The following is a 27,275-nucleotide window of genomic DNA, read 5'->3' as shown; positions in this document are numbered from 1 at the left end:
AATCTCTGCTCAAGTAAAGCCAAAAGGAGTAAGGTGTAAGTCATCTGATGATGCATTTACATTTAGTATCATGCATTTCTGGGTATTACTAGCCAAGATGGAGACAAACATTTGACAGTAGGACTCATGTGTCACCACAGAATTGCCTTTATATAATCCTTGAATAAAAACCAGCAAGACAGCCAAATGCCAGTGGCTCACACCTGTAATGCTAGCTACTCAAAAGTTGAGATCTGAAGATCTCAGTTTGAAGCCAGCAAGGGCAGGGAAGTCCCTGAGACCCTGATCTCCTATTAACCACCAAAAAGCCAGAAGTGGGTGGTAGAGTACCAGTCTAGAGCAAGAATGCTAAGAGACACCACCTAAGCCCCGAGTTCAAGCCCCAGAACACACACACACACACACACACACACACACACACACACACACATCCAGTAAGAGACATGGATGGATGGGCAACAGGGGAACCTTCTATTGGAGAATACTTTGGTAATGGTGCGGTGACTCCACCTTTGCCATCTGTGAAGGATTGATTCCTCATTCCCCCAGGCCAAGCAAAACACCAGGTGCCCACTCACATGCTTGTCCACAGGCAGGTCAGTCCAACCTTAGCTGAGCTGAAAGCCCCCTCACCCCAGGTGGAGCATTCCACTCTGGGCCTGGCTAACGATGCTGTCCTTGGCCCCCAAGAAGCCATAGCCTATTTTTTATTTTCTGCTTCCTTGTTAAGACCCATATAAACCAAGCCCCAAATCCAGTCCTTTGCACAACCTCCAAACCTATGGGAAGATCTGTGCCTCTCACTGGCAATAAACAATCCTTGCCTGTTGACGATCAAGTCCAGTCTATACCTTCTCCATTCTCCTCCATTTTCCTAACAATCTGCCAGGAAGATACTGTGAGGGCAACTCTTCTAGCTTGACTGACTGCTCAGAGCTTTGGTGGCCATCCATTTTCTTGTATACCACTGTCCCAGGCTGAGGATGGCTTCCAAAGCAGTGTCCCTTTAACACCCTCAGGGAAGGAAAACACTCATTTCCCTTTTTTCCTCTCTTGTCCTTATGAAATACTCCCTTCTCCCCCATACTCAGTAAGACAGGTTGCTTCCTTGTTCACTCTATTCCTCCAGACCACAGGTGCCAATCAGAGCCACAGCCCCATTCACAGGGTAGGTCTAAGATGTGTCTTCCAGAGTGGGAGGCATGGCTTATTGGTAGAACATTTGCCTTGTGTGTGAATGGTTGTGGGTTTGATCCTCAGTACCACAAAATAAATACATTTAGAAAGTTAAATGTGTACCTGGGTTCCTGTGGCTCATGCCTGTAATCCTAGCTACTCAAGAGGCTGAAGAGATGTGAGAGAATCTAGATATGAAGCTAGCCAGGGAAGGAAAGTTCATGAGATTCTTGTCTCCAGTTAACTAGCAAAAAGTTGGAAGTGGAGCTATAGCTCAAGTGGTAAAATGTCTGTTTTGAGCAGGAAGGGCAGGGACCCAAGTGAGAGCAGGAGGTCCTGAGTTTAAACTCCAGTACCAGCAAACACCACGCACACACACACCTCATACCACACCACACACACACCCCATACCACACCACACACACACACACACACACACACACACACACACACACACACACACAAAACATCTTTTCCATATCTGCAGAGGGCTCAGTTTCCTCCTAAACAAAGCTTAGTTCCCTAAAACAGAGTTGTTTTCATCTCTACCCATCTACATGTTCTTTAAAGATCCACATAAGAAATAAACTTCCTAGTAATAAAAGGATCCACAAACCAGGCACATATAGATCCTGGAGACATCAAAATTGTTAAGCAATGTGGATCCCACCCTCCACATTCCAAAGGAGATTATTAATTGTCCCAGGAGGAGGAGGAGGCTGAGTGAAAAGGAGGATACCCAGTTTATATGCTAATCCCACCAAAGCAGCCAGCTTCTCCCCCGCCACTCCGCAGATCAATGGCAGCCCAGAGCCTGAGTGACAACCTAGAGTCATCACTAAGAGTAAACACAGCCTTCACCAACCTCTGGGTGAGGATTTGATTTGATTTTAGGAAGGCAAGCATGGCTTTTCTGGTTTCGCTTGAAATTACACGGTGCATACATTTTCCTTTCTCCTTCTCCTCCCAGTAGAAGCTTTCACACCAAAATTTGCTTCCCCAGAGAAGATATCATTGCCCTCCTCCACAGCACCCAGCTCCCCCACACTGAGCTTTTTAGTTTGCTGGGGATCATGGACAATAAATTCCCTAGCAAATTACATTTGGGAAGATTAGCCCACTAGTCAAGCCTTCAAGGAATAAATACCTTTACACCGTATTCCCTTTTGCAGTTCAAAAGCCACTGTAGCAGGAGTGCACTGGTGGTTGGGGCGGGGGGGGGGGGGGGGGGGGGGGGGGAAGAGGGGGGGGGGAAGAAGACTATAATTCATATGTAAACTAGAGGAGGGTTTTTCATGATTTCATAATAAAATGTTGAAACGCTTTGATCCCAGATTGTAAGGAGGTGTGAAACACTGTCTCTGAAACAGACAGATATTTGTGTAAGCATCTTCTATGTATTGCCAGTACCGCATAATAACATATCAAAGCCCCAACTTACCTCATCTGCCTGGTACAGCCAAGGCATAAATAAAGGGGAACAATGGGATTACTATTACTCATGCTTTGAGAGCCAGCGACATCACCGTATCCTTTATAATTGCTGGCAAGAAGATTAATGTTTTGTTAAATATCAGAGCAAGGTCACAAGAGGGCTTACAGGCCTGTCTAAACATCTAGTCTTTAAGCTCCTTCTTTCTTACTTGCTTTTTTTTTTTTTGCCAGAAATGAACTTCTAGCATTTTCCTCTAATTATGGTGATTGTTGCTTTTGAGGAGAACAGACATCATCACCTCACCCTGAACACACTCACGCACAAGCACGTGCGTGCACTCACCCATTGCCCCCACACCGGTGATATTTGGGGACAGGCTTGATTTAACTGTAGCATCTGGGCCATGTTGTTATGCGGCGACCTTGCCCTTTTAGCTAACGTGGATAATTCATTGCCCGTCACTGTGACCCAAAGCAAGGGCTCCTGCTTAAGAGATCGACTTTATTGGGGTCCTCAGGGGGTTCCCTCCCAAAGACTGCTATCATCATTCGCTGGGCTTCTGTTATGGTTAGCCCGTCTGCCTGTCCATACAGATGTTTCCAACAGCAAACAGTTCATGACCCAGAAAGAACAAAATATTTTGGCTTGCCCTGGCTTTCAGCACCTGTTTAAACCAAGAGGCCTTTAAACGTCTATACGCAGATATGGAGGAGAGGCCACTTCATGGTGGAGCCGGGCTTGCAGTGTGGTGGTAGGAGTGACCCTCCCTGTCTTAACTCCCCTAGAGTTGGCAGGTCCACAGAAGCATGGATCATTTGCACATGAAGGTTCCCACATTTATTTGTCCATTTTTCTGGAGTACAACAGAAATTAACCCAGATATTCCACTTCCAACCTTCCATCTTCATTAAGTCTACATTATTCAAAGCAATGCCAACATTTGCTGGTATTGCTTTGGGCTCTAGTCATTTGCACTGGTGCCAGTTCTGCAGCCATGGTAGAGACTTTGGAAGTTCTTCAAGGTTGGATCCGCAGAGGATGCCTTCGAGAGTAGTGGAGACCCCTTTCATTCTCCCAGAGGGGGCCAGTGCCAGCTCTTAGAGGGTTTGAGATTAACTAAAAGTTCTTCCGAATCTGCCTAACTAACCTTGGGAAGTGATAAGGGGAACCTCTCACCTCTGGAAGAATCTGAAAAGTTCTAGAAATGGCAAAGAAATGCTTCTTTAGGGCTCCTTTATCTGACCACTCCATATTCTTGCCTGGACAAAGGGTTCTTAAATTGCAATTCAAATTGTGAGGAGATGTGTTTTTTCTTCCTTACAGTGCAAGGAGGAATTAAGACGCAAAAGAGACCACTTGGACTACAGGTGTTTGTAAGAGGCAGAGGAGCTGCCCTGACTGATCTGTGACTGTTGGAAGCCAGTTGCTTCAATGTGAATATAAAGCCATGTTCCTCCACAGAACACGTTTGCCTGTGCATCTTGTGTAGGCCTTCAGCAAACATCAAGTGATCCAGTAAATGCATAGAGGGATGAATGGGTGATTGGGCAGTAGGTGGGTGGAGCAATGACTTCAGAGATCCAACGTAGAGTACAAGCCATCCTTCAGCTACAATGTGATTTACAGTCTCACCCACCACCTGGTTTTTTTTAACCAGATCTTCTTGTAGCATTGCTATGATCATTCATTTACATTCTGTCTTGTTTTCATGGCCTGAGACATGACACAAATACTGCTACAGAGAGAAAATATAGCACCAAACCAAAAAATATTAGCCATCTGTTTCTTTTCTTTCTCTTTCCTTCCTTCTTTCCTTTTTTCTTTCTTTTTCTTCCTTCCTTTTTTCCTTCCTTCCTATCTTCCTTCCTTCCTTCCTTTCTTCATTTTTGTGGTGGTAGTAGAGCTTGAACACAGGATCTCACACTCTTGTTTGACCTTTTCCTCTCAAGGCTGGTGCTTTACCACTTGAGCCACAGCTCCACTTCCAACATTTTGCTGGTTAATTGGAGCTCAGAGTCTCATGGACTTTCCTACCTGGGCTGGCTTTGAACCGAGATCCTCAGATCTCATCTTCCTGAGAAATCAATACCCACTAGCCATCTATTTCCTTACAGAATACGTTCAGCGATTCTTGAGTTACTTTAGAGTTCTGGATCTACTTGTACTTTTCCCTTTTTTTTTTTTTGACTGACTAAAAACATATAGATGAAGTATTTATGACTTGGATATGGTTGAGTGTATCTCCAAGGGTTTGTGTGTTGAAAATTTTGATCCTTAGTAGGAAAAGAAGGAACTTTAAGAGGTGAGACCTAGTGCAGTGTTGCAGGATACTACCTTAGGAAGAAATTAATATAGCTACCATGGAACTCCTAGGTAGTTTTGGAAGATAATTGTTCTAACATGGATGGGTAACCTCCAGTATTCAGGCCATATAGGGCCTCTGAAATCACTCGGAACGATGGGACAGACACTTATGCTCTGGGATGCTTCTTTGTTGGCTGTCTGCATGTATTGAGAATTTTGTGAATGATGTTATAAATTGGCATCCAAATAGTTTCCCATCCCCAAAGAACAGCTAGTCCCTCCTCAGTCTCTCTGCCTTCCTTTCTCCCATATAACATCTTCTCTCCCTTCCACAGTGATACCACCCATCATGAGGGATAGTGGGGGGTGGGGAGGTACGGGGAGAGGAAGAAGGGATTCTCACCAGAGGTACCTCAGGTTGTGTAGACATGAGATGATCAGACTCTGAAACTGAGAGTTAAATAGCCCTCTCTACAAATTGCCCAGCCCAGTACTAATCTCCATCATGCTAATGGGAAATGGACTAAAACAGTGATCAAACCACATCTTCCTACACTCTTTAAAATGTATAAGCTCTGCTGAACATGTTAGGTAATAAATAACTAAATAAGCATATTTTGGTAGAGTAAGAGCAGTAAACCAAGCCATCTGCTTTATCCAGGGGCTCATGAGGAGAAATGATAATCTTTCCCAATGCAGAACAAAGAAAAGTCAATGTGATGGATTTTTTTTTTTTTTGGAGAGCCTGGAAGGTATACATAAAACAAGCTTGTTAAAATTTTTTTAAATTTTAACATTGAATTGAAGGGGATCATTCTGGGGCTAATTTTGCCTCTATGCCTTTTTTTCCACCTTTATCACATTTATTTTAGAAGCTAAGAAGCTGTCCCATGACACCTTGGGATCTCTTGACCTTTGCTTATAAATATGATGAGTAGGATTACTTGTGCTCACCCACGTGTGGATGTGCGGACTCTTCCCTTCCTGCTGGGCTGGGAGAATTACCTTACTCTGCTTCCCATGATCTGGAAAACAAAAGCTGCTAAGATGAATTTAATTTTGCTCTTCTTAGACATGTCAGAGATGAATACAGAATAGGTTGGTAGATTCCCATGATCTGTTTTGGGTCCAGTGACACAAAAAAGTGACAGAACACCAACAAGAATACATGAGGTTGTCCAAAACAGCCTAGCTACCAGAACCCACCATTTGGGAAGTTTACCTGGAGCCATTCATGCTTTAGGAGCAATGTTACATGAACTTGGTTTAAAAAAAAAAAAGATATGCAAGCAGGGATAATTGGGGGCATGGACTAAAGGCAGATACATAAAGAGGGTAGATTTTATTAGTATTTGTTATGGCCACTATATGTTCAATGCCGCTACATAGAAAAATCTTACTGGTCATCAGGTAAAAGTATGACTTTACCCTCATTAGCTATTGGGAAGATCAATGCAAACATTAATGTGCTAGAGCAGTTTCCACAATGGCCCCAAATAATCCCCTGGGCATCACATGCTCCTGTAATTCCCTTACCTTGAGTATGACCTGGGCCTGGAGACATGTTTCTAAATTAGTAAAACATTGCAAAAGTGATTCTCCGTTATGTCTGAGGCTACTTGATAGAAGTGTGTGACTGCTGTCTTGCTCACTTTCTCTTGGCTTGCTGTCTCTATAGAAGCCACTTGTTACATGGGGAGCTACCTCTAGAGAGATCCACATGGCTATGAACTAAGGGTTCTCCAGCCAATAGCCAGAGAGTTGCCAAGACCTCAGGCCAACAGGCCAGTAGGAACTGAATCCTGCCAATAATCACAGGCCCTTCCTCAATGAAGGCCTGGGTCAAATGCAGCCCTAACTGATACTTTGACTGCTACTTCAGAGACATCTCAAGGAGTCAGAAGCATATCCAATTAATCAGGTTGCTGCCCACAGAGACTGTTGGGTGATTCTTTCCCTCTATGCTAATAGGTTATGGAGACATTTGGATAACTAATATAGTCAAGATTCACCTCCCAGCTTGCTTTACCTTGAAGCCTAAGGTGTTCCATCTTTGTAATAGTTGTCTGGCGTCTTTTATTTTTTCTTTTTCTTCTGTGGACTTAGAACAATCTTTAAGGTAGGGACAAATGACTTATTAGTTCATTGTATTTATTTCTTGCTGGAGAAAGTCTTTATAATTACTGCATAAGAAACTATTCAAAATTTCTTGTCTTAAGTGTTATTTGACCATATTTACTTTCCTTTTCTTTCCCTCTCTTTCCTCTCTCTCTCTCTCTCTCTCTGGCTGTGTGTGTGTGTGTGTGTGTGTGTGTGTGTGTGTGTGTGTGTTGGGGATCAAACCCAGAGCCTTGCACATGTTAGGCAAGTGCTCTCCTACTGAGCTACACCCCCAGGTTTTCCTGAATTCTTTAAGTCGGAAATTTGGCAGCTGTGGCTGGGCAGTTTGCCCAAGCACCAAATGATGCCACACTAAGATATTCAGCGGATGGCAGGGCCAAGGCACCTGCCTCTGTGTCTAGTATTTTGGCAAGAATGACTATTAGCACTTTGTCAGAGATTCTACCTGGGGCCTCTCCATTCTGACTTCTTACATGCCAGCTGTCCCTCCCCCCCCCCCCCCACCATCCAAACAAAAGTCTCAACTAGTTTGGCTTCAGATTCATTTTCTAAAGAAACAGTTCTTGATGAATGGGACACCACATAGATGGACACCAGATGCAGGAACTACTAGGGGAGGTGGAAATAATATAGCCCAAATAAGTTGGAAAACATTGCTTTCTCTAGCTCAACCTTGAGAGCCTAAATGCACGTTAGCATATTAAAGCCCTTAAGATCTACAGCAGGCAGCCTGGCTGATACCTGTAATCCTATCTAATCTGGAAGCTGAGAACTAAGGGATCAAGGTTCTTCCTGTGAAGAAAAGACTTCATCTCCAATGAATTGGCAAAATACTGAACTGGAGGTATAGCTCAAGTGGTAGAGCACCAGCTGCAAGCAAGAAAGCCAAGTGAGAATTTCAGATCCTGAGAAGACCTTATACTGGCACCGTTAAAAAAATAATAAGAAAGAAAGCAAACAATTAAGTTAAATCAAAGTTTTCCAAAATATGTTGATTGCTACACTCGGACTGTTTTCTCAGAAAATGTATCTGATGCTTGGAAATAAGGCAAAAAGTTTGGCTGTGTGTGCTTCTAATATCAGTTACACTGGCAAAGGCCACTCAGTGGTGGTAGGCGATTCCAGCTCTGTGCTGCCCAGTGGAGTGCTTTGCAGTGATTGCTGTCCACATGTGGTGAACTTCACTGGGGAAATGAATTTTAACCTATGCCTGACTGCATAGTCTGTAACATAGTTCTGTCCTCAGATCCTCCTGGCCCTCAGTTCTTCAACCTGACTAAATCAGCATCTATACCACAACTCCTCCAGTTCTCTAGCTTTCCAACTGCATGGCTGGCTTTCCTAGTCTCAGATGGAGATGACTGACCACAGTCCTGCTCAGTGTCCATAGTCCTATGAGGTAATATCCTGTGATAAAAGATTATTGGTAAGAGTACTCAGTGCTTCCTCTGAGTCATGGGCTTCCTGTTCACCTGCTCTATTATAGCAGCAGGTGAAGGCCCTCTCAGGAGAGGAATCCAGCCTCTCAGGACCGCGAAGAAGTTGAAGGCATTGAAGCCAGACTAAATGAAGGAAAATCTGGGCTCCTTGACCCCTTCTGAGTATGCATTTAGAGAAGTCACTTGACTTTCCCAAGTCTTTATCATCATCATCATCATCATCATCATCATCATCATCATTATTTGTACTGGTAACAGGGCTTGAACTCAGGGCTTTGTGCTCTTGCTTGGCTTTTTTGCTCAAGGGCCTGGGTGCTGTCCCTGAGCTTTTTTGCTCAAGGCTAGCACTCTACCACCTGAGCCATACCTCTACTTCCAGCTTTTTTCTAGTTAATTGGAGATTAAAAAAAAAAAAAGTCTCTTGGATTTGCCTGGCTATGCTGACTAAACCTGGATCCTCAGAAATCAAGCTCCTAAGTAGCTAGGATGACAGGCATGAGCCCCTGGCATCTGGCTTTGACTCCCAGTTTTGGAGGGCCAGTCTATGGTCAGTTGATTCTGCTGCTCTGGAGCCTATGACCTGATCGACCCTCATGCTGGAAGTGAACAAGAGAGGAAGAACAGCCCATGATCTCCTTTAAGGGCATACCTCCAATGAATGCAGTCATTTCACTGGACTCCACTTCCTAAAGTTTCAAACCAACTCTTGGTAATACCAAACTGGCGACCAACTTTTCACACATGGGCCCATGCAGAAAATTCTAGATCCAAATGATAGCACAATATTTGGGGTCCGGAGGCCTTCACTGAAAGTCAGTTCCTGTAAGAGAACAGAATAAGGATAGAGATGTGCACAGCTATACAAAGGATATTCCAAGGCTTAGGCCGCCCAAATGTGGTCCAGAAGAGGGCATAGGCCTTTGGTCCCAGAGTCTCTTTGCCACGGGGACAGAGTGAGTCAGCAGAGAGCCTTAGCAGAGATCAAGGGACATACAGTCACTCAGTATACAGTGCCCAGGGCCAGGGCGTCTGTCACCTGGCTCTAAAGTGGGTATCAGGGCCAAAGGCTAGAAGTTCTACTTGGATAACAGCTAGCAGCAGGTAGTGATGTACGTGCTAGCTCTGGGTGGGGAGCCCATGCCTGTAATCCTAGCTACTCAGATCTTCTAGATCTCAGTTTGAAACCAGCTCAAGCAGAAAAATCTAAGAGACTCCATCTCCAATTAGCCAGCAAAAACCAGGTGAAAGGTATGGATCAAGTGGTAGAGTGCCAATGATAAACAAAAAGGATCCATGTCTGGTGTTATACTTCGGTTTTGTTCATGATGCTAACTAGTTGTGTACTGTCTAACCTGAGCCTAAGATCGACTATCAAGTGACAAGGAATAAAACTTATTTGAGTTGCAGAGAAAATTGAGCCAGTTTATCTCTTCAAAGAGAGTTCCAGGGGTGATGGGATGTTAAAAGAGACCCGGGAAGACAGGAGGTGACATGTTCCCAGCGGCCATCATATCCTGGATTCATAAGGTCAAACTTTACAACCCTGTTACAGCCAGGATTGATCATCCCTATCAGAGATTTGCTATTTCATTTCTGCATCAAATTTAAAAAAACACTTCTGTGTTTTTCTTTTAGTGAGGGCTACAAAAGAGCAGTATGTAACCTGAGAATTAAAGAGGCAGAACACATTTCTGTAGAGACATCGACTGTGCAGAGCTCTCCACTGAGCTGGAAGTCAGTGGTGAGTAAGTTACTCAGAACACAAGGGAAAGGGGTAAGGAAGTGGAGCAACACTTAAGGTCACACACTTAGAGCTCTGGATTGGAGCTATTCTGAGGCCTGAAAAGGGCCCCCAAACCTAAGGAGACACTCACTCTCTGAGTGGAACGTATACAGGTCACTGCCCAGGACCAAGGACTTCATCACATGTAAGTTCTTAGTCCCTTGTCTCCCTACTTTCCCTACAGGTATTCCGTGTGTTAGTTATATCATTCTATTTTATTTTATTTGCTGTAGCAAAAACATTTCAGAGAATATATGCCCCGAAATTAGTTTTTCAGTGTATAATACAGCATAGTTGACTATAGATACAGAGTTATAGGGCATATTCTATCACTTTTCTATCTTGCTTGCCCGATTAAAACTTGATACCCCTTTGATTAGCAATCTCCAACTTCACTCTGTCTCAGAATCCCTAGTAATGATCATTTTACTCTCTGGTTCTACGAGTCAAAATCTAGTCAATTTTATACACATATATAAGGAATCATGTGCCATCTGTTCTTTGACTGGCTTCTCTTGGCATAATGTATTTAAGGTTCATCCATATTGTTATATGTTGCAGGATTTCAGGATTTCCTTCTTGAAGACTGGATAATATTCCTCTCTCTCTCTCTCTCTCTCTCTCTCTCTCTCTCTCTCTCTCTCACACACACACACACACACACACACACACACACACACACCACATTATCCTTTCATCTACCCTTTAATGAAAATTTAAATATAAGCTCTCAAACTGTAAAACTCCTATAAGAAGATAGAGGGAAAGCTTCATGACATGGGTCATGGGAACAATTCCATGGTGATGACGGCAAAGAACACATGCCAGGCAGGAATTCATCAAACTAAGATGCATAGCAAATGGATAGCAAAAAAAAAATCAAAAGAGTATGAAGACCAGTGCCAGTGGCTCACACTTGTAATCCTAATTACTTAGAAGACTGAGATCTGGAGTATCATGGATCAAAGCCAGTCCCAGCAGAAAATTCTGAGAGACTCCATCTCCAAAAGCTACCAAAAGCTGGGCTGAAGATGTGGCTCAATTATTAGATTGCAGACACAGGAAGCAAGCCAAACAAATGGAAGACCCAGTGTTCAAAACTCAATACCCGAAGAAAAACTCAAGCAGTGCAAAAGCATGAAAGAAAATACTTGCCAACCAGATATCTAATGAGAAGATAAGGAGTTGATTTCCACAATAGAGAAAGAGCTACGTTAATGCAACAGAAAAAAAATTAAACCTGATTTAAAAAATGGACTGAAGATTTGAATTGATGTTTTTCCACCCATATAAAACTGGCAAGTAGTTAGTTATATGAAAGGATGTTCAAGGACTCTAATCATCAAAGAAACGCAGATCAAAGTTATAGTGAGATATGACCTCGTACCTACAAGGATCACTAGTACCACGAAACCAGAAATGGTGACTACAGTTGTGGAGAAATTGGAACCCTCCTCCCAGTCGGTGGAAATATAAACTCTACAGCCGTAATGGAAAATAACATGCAAGTTATTTTAAAAAAAATAACAACAGCTTGAATGCAGGACTACCAGTGGATCCAGTAGTCTCAATTTGGGGTATTACTCAAAAGAATTGCAATCAGGACCTCAAAGTGGCATTAGCACCCCTCAATGTGTATTGGTAACAGTATTTGTGCCAGCCAAGATGTGTGACTAAACAGGTTTTTCCAAGTCCCCAGTAAGCTTTGAAATGTTCTGATAAACCAGATGACAAATGAACACACAGATATACTCTTCAGGTTATTTGCACACAAGACATTGCTGATGGCTCTCTGGTTTGGAGAAGTGAAGACTAGGGCTTTTCCCCATAGGGAGCCACTCATTTCCAGATATGCAGAAAGCAAGAATATCTGGAGGTTCCTCTCGCTCTCTGGGGCTGCTATCTGGGGTAAGCTGGCATCCAAAGAGTAGGGAAGACCAGACCAAGTCCCGAGGTTCCCAGCAGGAAGGAAGCAAAAAACAAAACCACCACCACCACCACCACCACCAAAAAGCTCACAAAGCATAGATCTTCTCCTTGGAATATGTATCTTTGTTTTCGTAAGTATTTATTTGTGTTTTTCTCTATTTGCATGTCGTTGTGAGTTAAAGAAGACATATTGTCCAACCTAAAGAGAAGCAGTAAAAATAATTCCACTTATTTTTTTCATGTCAGAGTGTATTAATTCTTGCTTACATAGGGAAATACAAAAAAAAAGCACAAACAGTAAACAAGGAATCATTTGGAATCAGATTATACATGAATGATGACACACATCTTCATCTCAGATGCGGAGGGGGAGGGAAATCTAGTTTTACCGTCAGGGGCTCTAAAAAATGTTTTTCTTTTTCAAAGGAAATTACTCAGCACATATTAAAAGAATGCTTTCTGCTACTTTTATGTGTCATGTGAAAGTAAATACAACCAACACCTGGATTCTCCGCCCCTCTGAAGACAATTTCCAAGTGGAAATCTTGGGAGCGGTCACCTCACCCCTGCCGCTGTGTTACTCAGATTCTATGTTTCCTAGGCATTCCCTCCAAGAGGGTTCTTCCTGGAGCAGCAGTGTCTCCTCGACTCTCTGGGCCTTCTTCCTTCCTGTGTCCCTTTTCTTTCCTGTCATCCTCTTTTCTCTAGTAGCACCTGACACCGAGAAGCTCAGGGTGATTGAAGGTGGGCAAAGAGACAGGTCATGAGAGCAGGCTCCAAAGGCAGGAGCTGCCTCATCTCTACTGCCTGCACCTGGCATGACTTTGAACTTGCTCTCCAGCCTTGCATTCTCTGGCCTTTCTCACAGTCCCCAGGTGATAGGGTAATTCTGGGACGAATGCACAGAGTGTGCTCAGGTGGGAAGAGGACCTCACTTTATTAAAGCCATCACTACCTACCTGGCTCTTTACTGTGGGTTTGCATGTGGGCACTGTGTTGAGAAACAACCCTTTCATCTAAATTCTATCCTTGCCACAAGCAGAGTTCCCCCTCCAGTTGCTCCACGGACCTTCGCAAAGATCCTTTCACTACCACTTATTCCTTCAGTGTTACCTTTAACTCTGAGACCAAAGTTTGGGGAGGATACTTGATGATCCACTAAATCATCCATTCATCAATCTGCTCTTCCATCCAACCATCTACTCATTCATTCATCCAGTTAGCCATCCATCCATCCATCCAAAGAACTCTGATCCATCCATCTACTGCCTGTATTGGTTCCAGAACAGATGTGAATAAAAGACAAGCCCCCTTCCCTCATGATGCTCAACCTTGGGAGCAGTCATTGAACAAGCAAATAGTCCATTACAAGTAGACTGACCAATTTGTCTCTGTTTTATTTAGACATACCCAGCTTTAGCACTGAAGTCCTGTATCTTGGGAAATCTCTTAGTTCTGACAAATCAGGACCACAACTGTAATGTAGGGAAAAGATGCCATGCATGGTTCCAACCAGCAACCTGACCCTCAGGTGGTAGATCACTTTATCTTGAGTGTAATTCTGTTTTCTCCATGCAGTGCAGAGGAGATTCATGGCCTTCCAAAGATAGCCAGACACAGAATAGGTATTCAATACATGTGGACTATTTTTTTAACCATTATCATAGGTACTAAAAGTCACTTGCTGGAGTAAGTTCTCTAAAAGCCAAGACAAAAAGGTAACTCCAATTGGAGGAGGAAAAATAGCCAAAAACAAAAAACAAACAAACAAAATACATCTCTTTTATGTAAAGTACTAATATACCCAGGCCAGGCTACAGATGATAAAAAGCAAGCACCTGTGCTCTTTTTTTTTTTTTTTTTGGTCAGTCGTGGGGCTTGAACTCTGGGCCTGGGTGCTGTCCCTCAGCTCTTCAGCTCAAAGGGAGTGCTCTACCACTTGAGCCACAGCGCCACTTCTGGTTTTCTGGTAGTTTATTGGAGATAAGAGTCTCACAGCCTTTCCTGCCCTGGCTGGCTTTGAACTGCAATCCTCAGATCTCAGCCTCCTGAGTAGCTAGGATTACAGGCGTGAGCTACAGGCGCCCAGCTAGGACTTATGCTCTCTGCCCCCATGTGAGTCCTCAAAGTCTGTAAAGCTCAGGTATATATACATAGAAGGAGACCCAAATTCCCAGTGGCCTCATGGCCTGCCAAGGTCTCTGAGAGGGAGATCAACTCCCCCCATCTCACTTCACTCCCCAGCCCCCCAGGGAAGAATCAGAGCGGTCACTGCCAAAAGCTAGATCCTCCCCGCTTCCTTCTGCAGCTTTGATGGGGCTGCCAGATGCCTGCCTCCCATCTGCGGTCCCAAGTTCAATGTTTAAAACAAGTCTTGCCAAAAAGCCACGAGTATAGACTCCCAGGAAAACAAACACTGTAAGAAGTATTTTTTTTTTTTGACAAGGCAGAAGCCCTGCCATGGCTGGCTGCTCTTCTAGATAAGATATCTGTTCACCTTTCATAAATGTCAGACTTGAAATAAAAACGACAGGATAATGAGGTCTTATTTCCACAGCAGCAAATGGGCACCTACTCATTAACCCTCAGCCCACTAACAAATGTGCTGTTTCACCACAATTGTAGATGCACAAATGGCTTGGATTCAAACAATTGGATTTTCTTACCCTCCTCTGCTATTTTAATAATATTGTAAGTGGCTCCAGTGATCTAACATCTGGTCATCCAGTCAGCCCAGATTTTCATAATACCCTCTGTGTAAGGAGCATCTCATCCAAGGGCCCAGGGCTCCTTGGAGGCCAGATTTAGGACAGAGTTTAACTCTGACATCTAACAATTTGGGATGTCATCCTGTCCCATAGATTGAAGCTGCCAGCCTCCCTGCCTTACAAATTCACCGCATATGGTGACAGTACACTGTCACTTCTGAGTTGTTGGGGATACATGGTGTACGGTTCTGAGTACCTAACAAGGCAGAAAGCAGTACCTGCTATAAAGGAAGAGCAAGGCTTCCAGGCACCAGTAGCTCACACCTCTAATCCTAACTGCTTAGAAGGTAGAGATCAGAGGTTCTCAGTTTGAGGCTAGCCCAAGCCCCCCACAAAAAAAAAGTTTATAAAACTCTTATCTCCAAATAACTGGTAAAAAGCTTGGAGTTACGGTTCAAGTGGTAGAGAGCCAGCCTTGTTTGACAGAGCTAAGCAAGAGCATGAGGCCCTGAGTACAATACAACACACACACACACACACACACACACACACACACACACACACACACACACACAAAATTATATTAGCAAGTGTTGCAGGCCAAATTTCTCTGTGGCCATCTGAGTCTGAAGACTTCCTACAGAAACAGAATTAAGCAAATTTCATTCATCTCAGAGTCCTGGGTTTATTGAAAGATTCCAAGAAGAGAATTTCTTAAACATCTCTGGCTCTGAAACTTTCTGTCCACACAACCTCCTTGGAACCCGGTGTCTTTGTATAAAACACTTAAGGGAGATACCTGTCAACAAAGGATACCTGTTTGATGTGCAGACTAGCCAGAAGCCAGAAAGGTTGGAGTTGCTGTGACATCCTCATGGGGTGGGCTGGTATGGAATGTTTCCTATCTAGGAAGCATGACAGAAGCAAGAGGAGCCCGGAGACAGAGGGTGAGGATGAGAGTGTGAAAACCCCATGAGCTTCCTCCCAGAGGCTGGGGCTGTTCTGCCCAGGAACCGAATGAGTGTTACGTCAGCTGTCTTCTTTCCATGTGCATCACAGAGTTGGACCTAATGTGTGTTCACTGCATGAAATGGAGCCAGAGATGATGCTGGGTGGATGATAGGCAAACAGAAACAATTGGCAGAACCCTGTGGGGTTAGTCACTATTTGAAGCCTCGCATTACAAGCTGTCAAGTCCTCTTCTTCCTCACGCCGCTCTGCTGTCCCTTAACAGTAATCCTGGTTTATTTTACTTCTGATTCTATGTCTCTTGGGAATGCTTCTAGGTGACCAGGCAGCCCCTGGCTGCCTGAGCCCTATGAGCGTTATTCCCCAGCCCTACTCATGGCAGTCTGTCCAGCAGCCTTCACCTCAAGCATTGCATAGAGAGGCAAATACCCCACTGAGATCACAGTGCTTCACCCAAGTGGCCAGCTCACAGCAATTGCCATATTAACTTCTCTCTAGTCCTCAGGCCTAGGGCACAGGCCACCTCCTTTCCATTTCCTTTTTTGCTGTCTTGGGGGTCCCCCATATTGTTTTGCAGTCTGATTTTACTGGCAACTGCACCTTGGAGACCTATAGACTGTGTGTGTGTGTGTGTGTGTGTGTGTGTGTGAGTGTGTGTGTGTGTGTGTGTGTGTGTGTCGGTACTGGCCCTGAACTCAGGGCCAGGATGCTGTCTCTTAACTTATTCACTCAAGAGTAGCATTCTATCACTTGAGCCACACCTCCACTTCTGAGTTTTTGTAAATAAGAGTCTCATGGACTTTTCTGCCTTGGATTGGCTTCAAACTGAGATCCTCATTGTAAGTGTGAGCCCTCAGTGACAGAGCAGACTGGTTTCAGTGTCCCTCCATTACCATAAGGGAAGTAACTTTTGTCCCAAGAGCTCCTTTGGCCTTATATAAATTTGAAGGCACAAATGCATGAGGGAAACTGTCTAATTCCATTCTGCTATCTCCAGGCCCCCAAACCCATCACGAAAATGCATGGTAGTGAGGGGTCAAACCATGATTCCATCCATCAAATACATCTTGGCCTCCAGGCCCCTCAGAGGCCCTGAAGCTGCCCTTCCCCAAACACCCAGCACACTTGCTCTCCTCCAAGTAGATAATTAAGCTGTTCTTTCTCGAGCTCTGGGACTGTGTTGTGGCTCCTGGGCATGCTGGCTTGGTGACTGTCACTGTGCTGACACGCCCTGAGACCCCTGTTTTGCATCTCCTGCCTCCACCAGGCACTTGGCAGATCCTGAGTCACCCTCCTCGGGATCATTGTGTTCCCACAAGTTTTTCTTTAGCTTGCCATAAAAACATGGAATTATTATTTTTTTTAATTTGAAATTCATTTTCAGTCTTCTTTTATAGATCTGTCATTTATACAATGGCTGGAAAAGTTTCTAAAATCAGATATAATTTCTGAACCCCTTCTTTTTGGCATAATGTCACTTTGTACATTAAAATGATAATGACTGGGGAGACCAGGGGGTGGGGACAGCAAGGGGGAGATGGTGGGTGGGGGGCTGTTCTGGCTCCTCTCAAAGAACATCCCCATTGCCTGAGCACACCCGCACTGGGACTCTCAAAAAAAGGAGAAAAGAAGAAGAAGAAGAAAAAAATATATATATATATTTCATATCCCTGAAGTCAGAATAACAGTGAAGAGCAGCTATGCCCTTTATAAGAGAATACAACCTTGACAATTAGTCTTGAATTTTAAGGAAACTGCTCTGAAAAGCTGAGGGCAGTTTATACCCTTGTACTTGGAGCTGCATATTAGAATTTATTGAAGGAGGTGAATTTTTGTTATTGTTGTTATATTCTTGTTGTATTGTTATGCTATTGTTGTTGTTGTGTTGAATCTAGCCAGGTGTGGTGGTACAAGCCTGTAATCCCAGCATTCAGGAGGAAGTAAGGATACAAGTCAGCTGGGCTATAGGAAGAAACATTGTCTCAAAATGCCAAAGCCAAGAAGGAAAGAAGTTGGTCCTGAAGTGAATGTAATGTGCTGCCCGCACTGAGAACTGGGCCATAGTGGCTCATGGAAGATGGAGTTCTGACCTCAGCCAATACGGCCAACACTGCATGATCTTTATTAACAATAAAAGCTAGTTACTCAATCAGAGACTCTTCTTACCAACTTACAAGATAGGTACCATTGTCATTGTGCATCCTACCTAAGAAACTGACTTGGAAGCTGGAGTAGATAGCCTGAAGACACACAGCCAGGAAGAAGTAGAAATATGACTTAAACCCAGGCAGTCTGGGCTTTATGCTCTATGTGTTAAAGCTGTTGCCTCCTTACATGTTCTATGCTTGCAATCTTAGTTACTCAGTAAGCTCAGATCTGAGGATCACAGTTCAAAGCCAACCAGGAGTGGAGCTGTGGCTCAAGTGGTAAAGCACTAACTATGAATAAAAACACTTAGGCATGGGTGGTTCAGGCCTGTAGTCCAAGCTACTTAGAAGACTAAGATCTGGGAATCATAGTTCAATACTAGCAGGGCAAGAAAGTTAGTGAGACTCATATCTTCCAATTAACCACCAAAAATGCAGAAGTAGAGCAGTAGTGCAAGTGGTAAAACATCAGATTCGAGTGAAAAAGCTAAGGCACATCACCCAGGCTCTGAGTCTAAGCCCCAGAACCAATGCTAAAAAAGTGCATATCCCTGAAACTTGAGTTATCTTCCTGATATCATAGATCAGAAAAAGTCTCTAACCCAGTGTACCCCAGTGCCAGCAAGACCTCCCCATTCTACAGTAAAACAGGATGGAGGAGGGGCTTTTCTCTCAAACACCCCAAGGGAAATTAAACTATGCTATTAAATGAATTTGAGAGCCAAGTTGAAACTTGTGGCACATATTCTAAACCTGCACGGCTCCTTAAATCTCTGAAGACCAATGAAAGTAACATCACTATAACCAGATTTCAAGAGCATGCTAACGGCCCATAGATCTCCGGTGAGTGTGCTGAGGGGTGAAGAGAAGACAGCCGCATGACCCCATCTTCAGCAGAGCATGCGCACAAGCACCCATATGTGCACACAGCCACAAGGAGCACAGAGCCCTCCACACACCTCGACGTCTGGAACGATCCTCAGCAGACCTTGGCCTCTCCCTTCTTAGCTTTTCTCAGTAGAGAGGAAAGGAGTTGCTTGCCATGGGCATACTTAGTAGAGATTCTAGTCACAGGTTAACATAAGCTTTGGCTTTCGTCCAGTCTTTTCCTTCCTTCCTCTCCCCTCACTGCACAAGGCATGAAGTGGGGGCTGTCTTATACTCTTTGTCTCCCCACACGAGCTAGTGGGCCCTGGTCACTTTGTCAGTTCCCATCTCAAGCATCTCTCTCAAGAGACACATGGTTTGCATATCCTGGACCATGGAGAGAATTCTTTTGTCCTCCAAGAGTCTGAAGATATTGTTGTAAACCCGAATTCCCCAAAATTCTGTGTTACAGAACATCCTAAAGCCACCTGATCCGCCCCCGCCCTCTAGTGAGTCATCAGAATGACTAATGCCACACCGGAATAAGTGACATTATCCCAAACGTACCCCGCGATGCTGCCCTCAGAGCAACACTGAAATAGAAAGGATGGCTTGCATTTTGCCCTGGAACAAATCACGTAGCCCTTATTCGGATCAATGGATACTAATTGCCAAGCAGCTCAGCCATTCAGTCTTAGATATTTCACAAGTACAAAGGGGGGAAAAGTAATTTCTTTTCCTGGGAATGAAGAATTAAAAGGAGGAGGAGGAATTTTATAATGATGAAAACGAGGACAAAGAGGAGAGAAGAAAGAAGTAGTTTTTGGCTATCCATCACCTCTTTAGAGATGACGTTTTTATGAGTTAAATACAAATGAATTTTTAAAAGTGATTAAGTTTCCATTAAAAACACTCATAGGTTTCAGATTTTAAAGGGAAAGCAGACTCAGGGTCAAATGGCCCCTGATCTGGGCCAAGCCCGGGGGAGGTGCTGTGGTCTAAGTGTAGCACGTACCTGGGTTCACATGCTGGGCTGGGCGTTGGGGGCTGGGACACCTCAGGTGGCCCCAGACACCTCACTGTCACCCAATCATATCACATCAGTAGAGCAGGGAAAGGGCAGGTTTGGCTCAGACAGACTCTTGGGTCTCCATAGAGTGAAAACTCTACAATCACTTTCTCGGTCTCTTCTCTGAGCTTAGAGAAGACAGTTGGCCAACAGGAGAGGCATCAAAGCCAGGCTCATCCATGGGCTCCTTGTCTGAACAGAGGAGAGAATGAACATCTGGGCCTCTGGGATCCTTATCTCTTTAAGAGGTTGTTCTCACACTGATAGATACAGAAATGACTTTTAGAATTTAATGCCCGTCATTCATTGAGTGTTACTGTGTGCTGGTCACCCTATTATATTAAGAACTTGATCTGCTTCAGCTACCTCATCAGTATGGTTAACCAATGAGGATTTTTAGGCCAAGAGTTTAGAGACTTCTCCAAGATCCCACATCTCATTTCTAATTCGAAAAGAGAGGCAGAGGGACAGAAGTCCATTTGTCACACTATAGTAACTTGATGTTAGTAGTCTTAACCACTTTGTCAGTGTGTTATATCGGATGCATTTTGAAAGCATCGGCCATCTCCAGTGACTAATTTACAGCAAACATCATCATCATCTCCTGATAAACTCTTACCCAGTTGTTGTATCCAGCAATGTCAAATTATTTCAATACTAATCTGAGTAAATCATAATTAGACTTATAAGTACGCTAATAGAATATAATAGAATAGAATATTTTAAAAGATAAATACTATTATTCCTCTGGCTCCCTTTCTCAGAAAGTATAGATAATCCAAATCTATCTTTGCCACAAAACCAACAACAACTAAAGGTTCTTTTCCATATTCAGGCTTAACTTCTGACTCGCACATATTAGTGGCATTGGCTGTTGCTACCTTGTTGTGATTGATCTCTCAGTTATCTCTTTCTTTCACTTCACTCTGAAGAGCATAGCTGATATACCTGGTGCCTCAAGTTTGGATTTGGCCCTTTGTAGGCCCCTTGGCATGATGACAAATGTGTGGGATAAATGTCATTATCCCATCTTCCCATGCACACCCATTCAAGCATCTACCATTACACTCATCTTCTTGCTGGTTGTAGAATTCTTCATGCCAGCCCCGTGGATAGACCACTACCAACTGAGCACAGGTGACATGAAAAAGGAACTCTCTTTCACATCCCTGCTGTGATGCCTCAGTGTAAGACACTGTCAGGTAGGAAAAGCTCTGGAGATACAATATCATGGAATCAATGTGAGAAGGCAGACCACAATGTGAGAAGTCCCAGATCGTATCTGTGGAGAGGACTGGTCCAGAGAAGGGATTTACACTGGGGAATCTCCTCTCAGAGCCCCAAGATTTAAAGCTAAGGAGGAAATTCACATTTTCACAGTGGTGAGATGAGGCATCCCAAACTATGAAAATGCTACACTGACAAGATGAAACTGTCATGCAGATGTGGCTTAGAATAACTGTCTGGTCCATGGGATTTTCAAGAATCAATCACCTGAGATTCAATGGAACCAATCTTTATGTGGCTTGGTTGCTAAAATGGATTACACAGAATGGATTACACAGAATGGATTACACAGAATGGATTCAAACCCTAATTAATTTGTGGTTCAATTTAAAGCCATAAAAATTTGATCATCCTGTGTAATACTTGTTGGCATTCAGTTTTTTTTTAATGTCACCTGTCTGGCTAAAAAAGTGACATCACAAATGTCTGGGCCACTTCAACTCTGTCATGTCTGATTAGAGGGTCAGTAGACAACATAAATTGATGGCTTTGGAGTTCCAGTGTGTACCTACCATGAGGAACTGTTTTCAACTGTTTCAACTGTTTTCAAGTCTGTATTCTGTAATTGTTGCATCAAAAGTACACCTCATATCCGGTGAAAAGTAGCCTATAAATTTGCACTCTGGTTTTCTCATAGGGCTGCATGACTTTGGAGATACTTCATTTCATCCCTTCTCTGCATTTCTGGAGACAGTGACCACCAACGACTGATACAGCAGAGACTGACTGCTCCGAGCAGGACAAGTCTGAGGTCTCAGGTTGGCCTCTTCCCTCAGCTCAGGGTTGGCACTTTTCCAGACTGAGGGAAGCTGGCCTCCCTCTAATGGCAGGAGGCTTTCAGAAACCACAGAAGACTTCCGGCTCAACCTCCCCACATAGGCCTGTTGCTGTTTTGTCTCTAAAGATGAAACACATTCCTCTGTCCTAAGTTCTGAGGTCCTCATACTCTTTCGTTCTTACTCCTACTATGAGGCTTCCCCTCCCACCAGAGGAATCCGCTCATAGCCTCAGCCCCCATCTCTTACAGAGGATAAGAGACTTTCCCCTTCGTTCAAGCTGGAGTCATAGGTGAAGGAAGGGAAAACTTCGACCTAGCTCCCAAGATTATTCTAGGGTCAGGCAGGAAAAGGCCAGGCTCCCCTCTCAAACCCTTGGGTGGAGAGATGTAGGAGGCTATTTCCAAAACTCTTCCCCCTTGGTTTTAACTCTTTCTCCCAATGAAAACAGGAAGATCCAAACCTCAGATCAATGACAACATGAGGTGTGTGTATGTGCATGTATTCCTTTTTAATGAATTCTCAAAGAAAAAGACTGCCTGTGTAGGTGGACGCTCATAAAAGTCACAAATCAGCCTCAGTCTTCTCTGATAGATGCCTACCCTGAGACTCCTCAAGTGATTGGCATCTGGTACCCGATGGGTAATCAGGTAGAAAATCTTTTTAATTTGGGAGAGTTATAGATGTCAGAACTCTTCTTGCAGTGTGATGGGCTAAGATGTTTGTCGTTACTGAAGTGAACAGAGGAAAGGAAAAGATGAGAGAGAGCAAGGAAACCTCCCTCCATTCTTGGCATGACGTTCTCACAGGAAACCTAGAAATAGCTTCATGGCCTCTGAAGTAAAGCTTGGAGTGGTTGATTTCAAAGCTCATATCTCTGATTCTCTCTCTCTGGACTTTCAGTTCTTAAGTGTTTTGCTTCCCTTATTGAAGACTACACACACACACACACCATCTCTTCTACACACACACACACACCATCTCTTCTACACACACACACACACACCATCTCTTCTACACACACACACACACACACACACACACACACACACACACACACACACACACACACACCATCTCTTCTGCAACCCAATCTCGGGTACTTTCACTTAGACTTTCTAAACAAGTCTTTGTTTAGAGTATACAGAGTTTAGAGTACACATGGATCCTACTTGAAGCCAAATTTTAAACTCCGAGAACAGACTAAGGTTCAATTTGCAATATAATTCTTTATTTGACTTCACTGGGGGATTCTTTGAAGAATAAGCCAGCTCCTCCATATTTTAAGTAGAACTTTATTTTCAGAAAGTGGCATTAAAAATTAAATGCTTCAGGCTGAGGATGTGTATGACATATCAGAGCACAAAGAGGACAGCCACTAAGGAAGCCAGGGCTTTCAAGAAAGGCCAGGAGAAGCCAGAAGCCTCTGGAAGCACATCTAAGGGTCAGGGGAAAGACCACCAAATCTTCGTACTAAGATCCAGGCAGCAACCCCGGTACCAACTCTCAAGGCCTGACTTGATTACTATGTACCTGATGACAGTAACCCCTTGACTGAAGTCAGCCAGGAAAGAGACCCTGCTCCTTGACCCTTCTTGCCTATTCTGATTTCTTGTTTCAGGAACAAAGCCATCATGTAAAAACTTGCACATCTGAACTTCCAGCAGCTTAAGCAGCAAGGGGACAAGTCTCCTGGTTTGGCTAAGGATCAGAGAAAGCCACAGTGAATCAGCAGGGATACTCTTTGGGGCTGACCCAAAGTGACCGTTTCCTGCAGTTGAAGGCAGGGTAAAGAATGAGAGGAATGGAGAGGGGCCTGGTCTACTAGATCATTACAAAGGCAGCTAACCAGCAATAACAATGGCGGAGCAGCACTGAGCTCAATGCAGGTAAGGGCTCTCTTCATTATTCATATAACTTGGGATGGACTCTTGGCAAGGTCCTAGTCCCATTCAGTGGTTTCCTGACTCGTCTAAGGGCTGGCTTTATAATTCATCTTCTTCTGCACTAGGGGAATAAAAAGCGATGTGCATACTTTTTGAATGGTTTAGTACTGTTACAAATAGTAAACAAACTGAGAACATTTTCCATTCCTTAAAAGTTGAGTTCCCAGGGGGCTGGGAAGGTGGCTTAATGGTAGAGTGTTTGTCTTGCATGCCTGAGGCCCTGGGTTCAATTCCTCAGCGCCACATAAGCAAAAAGCCAGAAGTGGTGCTGTGGCTCAAGTGGTAGAGCACTAGCCTTGAGCTGAAGAGCTGAGGGACAGTGCCCAGGCCCAGAGTTCAGGCCCCACGACTGGACCCAAGGAAAAAAAAAAGTTGAGTTCCTAGGAGCACTAAACAAGCTACCTGGTTTCCTAAAAACAAAAAACAAAACAACAACAAAACTACCTTTTTCTCTTCCATTGAAACAGAAAGCAAAGAGGCCCTGAGAGTCACTGAGTCTTCTCAATGACTAATGGGTGTTAGCAGAAGGAGCTCTAATCTAATGTCATCTCCACAGATGGCATTGAACAAGGTTTAGGAAAGCGTCCTGACTTCCCAGGGCTTTGATTTCTTTGCCTGTGAAGTGAAATTTGGGACTCGGCCACTTGTTGCCCTACTGTACTTCCTCAGGATAAGTGGTGTGCAGGAATTAGCATCAAAATGAGCATCTGAGTTCCTATGGGCTGCACAATGGGCATCAGCTTCTGCTTTCAATGAAAGGATTTCATGGCCTAAAATATTATTAAAAATAAAATAAGCCAGGTGCTGGTGGCTCACGCTTATAAGCCTACCTATTTAAGAAGCTTGGATCTGAGGATTGTGGTTAGCTTGGGTAGAAAAGTCCATGAGACTCTTACCTCCAATTAACCACTATAAAACCAGAAATGGTGCTGTGGCTCAAAGTGGTAGAGTGCTAGTCTTGAGCAAATTCTCAGAGTTCAAGCCTCATTACTGACAAAATAAAATAGAATAAAATAAAATAGAAAAACACTGCACTTGACTTCCAGAGTGAATTTTACAAAAACCAAAACACCTTGTTGGAGAGGAAGAAGTGTATCTCAGATGTGCAGACATAGACACTTTACACATACATGCATACACAATCAATATACACACATCAGGACAGAACATTAGAATCCATTCTGTAGCCAGATCAGCTCTTGCTGATTAGACCTTGCTAATTCTCAGCCTCACTTACTTGATGTAGAGCTGTTTAAAATATCAATCCTATAACAAACAAAACTATAATATACATTAGTTGATACTTTGCATAAAAAAGATTCTAAGTTCATTTGCGAAGCTTGTCATAACAGCAAACTCTCTGGCCTGCACCCTAAAATTCATTTGAAAGGTCTGAGGTAAGACCTAGAGCATGTGATTTTAATAACATTCCTTTACAGACCACCTTCACAAACACTGTTTGTGTTAAGTTGTGGTTCCCAGAGAATAACTAGAACAGATTTTGGCATGAACAATTAAACAAGCAATTGATTAAAGAATTGTTCTCAAGTAGAAACAGCTAGAAAAGTGAGGATAGTAAAACAAGAAAGAAGAGAAAACATAAGCAGAAAAGGTCAGATAAGTTGATGTTAGGGGAATGAACCCCAAGATAAGTATTCAAATGTTTTTTTTTTCCTTTCATGCAATTGTTTCTAACATATTTATAAGATGATTTCTTTGTTGCTTTGTATGTCCCTCCCCCACGGTATAACCCATGCTTTCACTGTATTTGATGTCGGTATAATTTGTGGAGGGGAAGGGAAAAAATAAATCGTTTAACTAGGGATCCAGGTGGACCCATTGCAACAATGAGATGTACAAGTCGTTATGTCAAAAAACGAACTTTACAACTTTGGGGAGGATCGGGTGGGGGGAGGAGAGGGGCGTATGGGAAGGGATGGGAAGGGGAAACAAAGAGGAGGCAACAATGCTTGATAAGAAATGTACTCGTGGGGCTGGGAAGGTGGCTCAGTGGTAGAGCGCTTGCCTTGCATGCCTGAGGCCCTGGGTTCGATTCCCCAGCACCACATAAGCAAAAAGGAAAAAAGCCGGAAGTGGCACTGTGGCTCAAGTGGTAGAGTGCTAGCCTTGAGCTGAAGAGCTGAGGGACAGGGCCCAGGCCCAGAGTTCAGGCCCACAACCGGAACCAAAAAAGAAAAAAGAAAAAAAGAAAAAAAATGTACTCGTTATCTTGTCCATGTAATTGTAACTCCTCTGTACGGTATTCTCACAATAAAAAATAAAATAAAGAAAAGCAAAGCAAAAGAAAGAAAGGAAGAAAGAAAGAAAGAAGGAAAGAAAGAAAGAAAGAAAGAAAGAAAGAAAGAAAGAAAGAAAGAAAGAAAGAAAGAAAGAAAGAAAGAAAGAAAGAAAGAAAGAAGGAAGGAAAGAAAGAAAGAAAGAAAGAGAAGAGAAAACAGAAATCAGGGCAAGAATCAGGTGAAGTCTCAGCTTCAGCTGAGCCTGCCCAGAATCCCTCAAATGTATCCAACTGGAGCCGAGGGATCTGAGCCTCCACACGCTGCCCAGGGTATCACTGGCCAAGGGCTGACTCACAGAGCTGTGAGTGAATTACCCCTTGACCACTGTTCTCCTCCCTAGAGGTACGGCAGATCCTTCCCAACTATGAGCAGTTGCAAAGGACCTGAGTGGAGAAGGGAGTCTGGGTCGATGAAGTAGGAAGAAAGGAGAGAGGAGAAGATCAAGCAAATAGAAGGAAGGTTTGGGGTGTCACAGGCAGATGAGATGAAGGTCTGGATGGAACAAAAAGATGAAGTAGATCATATATGTCAGGTAGGTCAGACTTGACAGGCTAGAGTTTACCAACAAGATACTCTGCCAAGATGTTCTGTTGCGGAAAACTTCATATCCACCAACAGGAAAACTTGAAAGTCAATGCAAATATTTATGACAAGCATGGAGTATTTTAATACATTTTAATTTTCTTTAGAGAGCTGTAGAAAGGAGCTGCCATTCAACAGAGCAGTTTGTGAATATAGTGTCTCTTGATTGGTCACTCCTTTTAATGTTCTCACCCCTTCACCCCTTCCCTCACTTTTCTTGATTTTTAGGTTACGTATTGAACTGTTTTCGTCATCTAAGGAAGCAATTTATGTGCACAATGCATCTTGATCTATGTCATCACTTCAACACCTTCACTCCCCTTTCTACTCAGCCCTTCCCTTATTTTTCTCCATTCTGTGGCATTTCCAGTGCATTCTTGCCTGCATCATTTTCCCTGTTCATCTTCTACCCCTCTCCTCTTGACCCCCACCCTTGC

Source organism: Dipodomys spectabilis, unplaced genomic scaffold (assembly GCF_019054845.1).
Source record: "Dipodomys spectabilis isolate Male_0828 unplaced genomic scaffold, ASM1905484v1 ptg000165l, whole genome shotgun sequence".
NCBI classification, from domain to species: Eukaryota; Metazoa; Chordata; class Mammalia; order Rodentia; family Heteromyidae; genus Dipodomys; species Dipodomys spectabilis.
Note: the sequence above shows the minus strand (reverse complement) of the source record.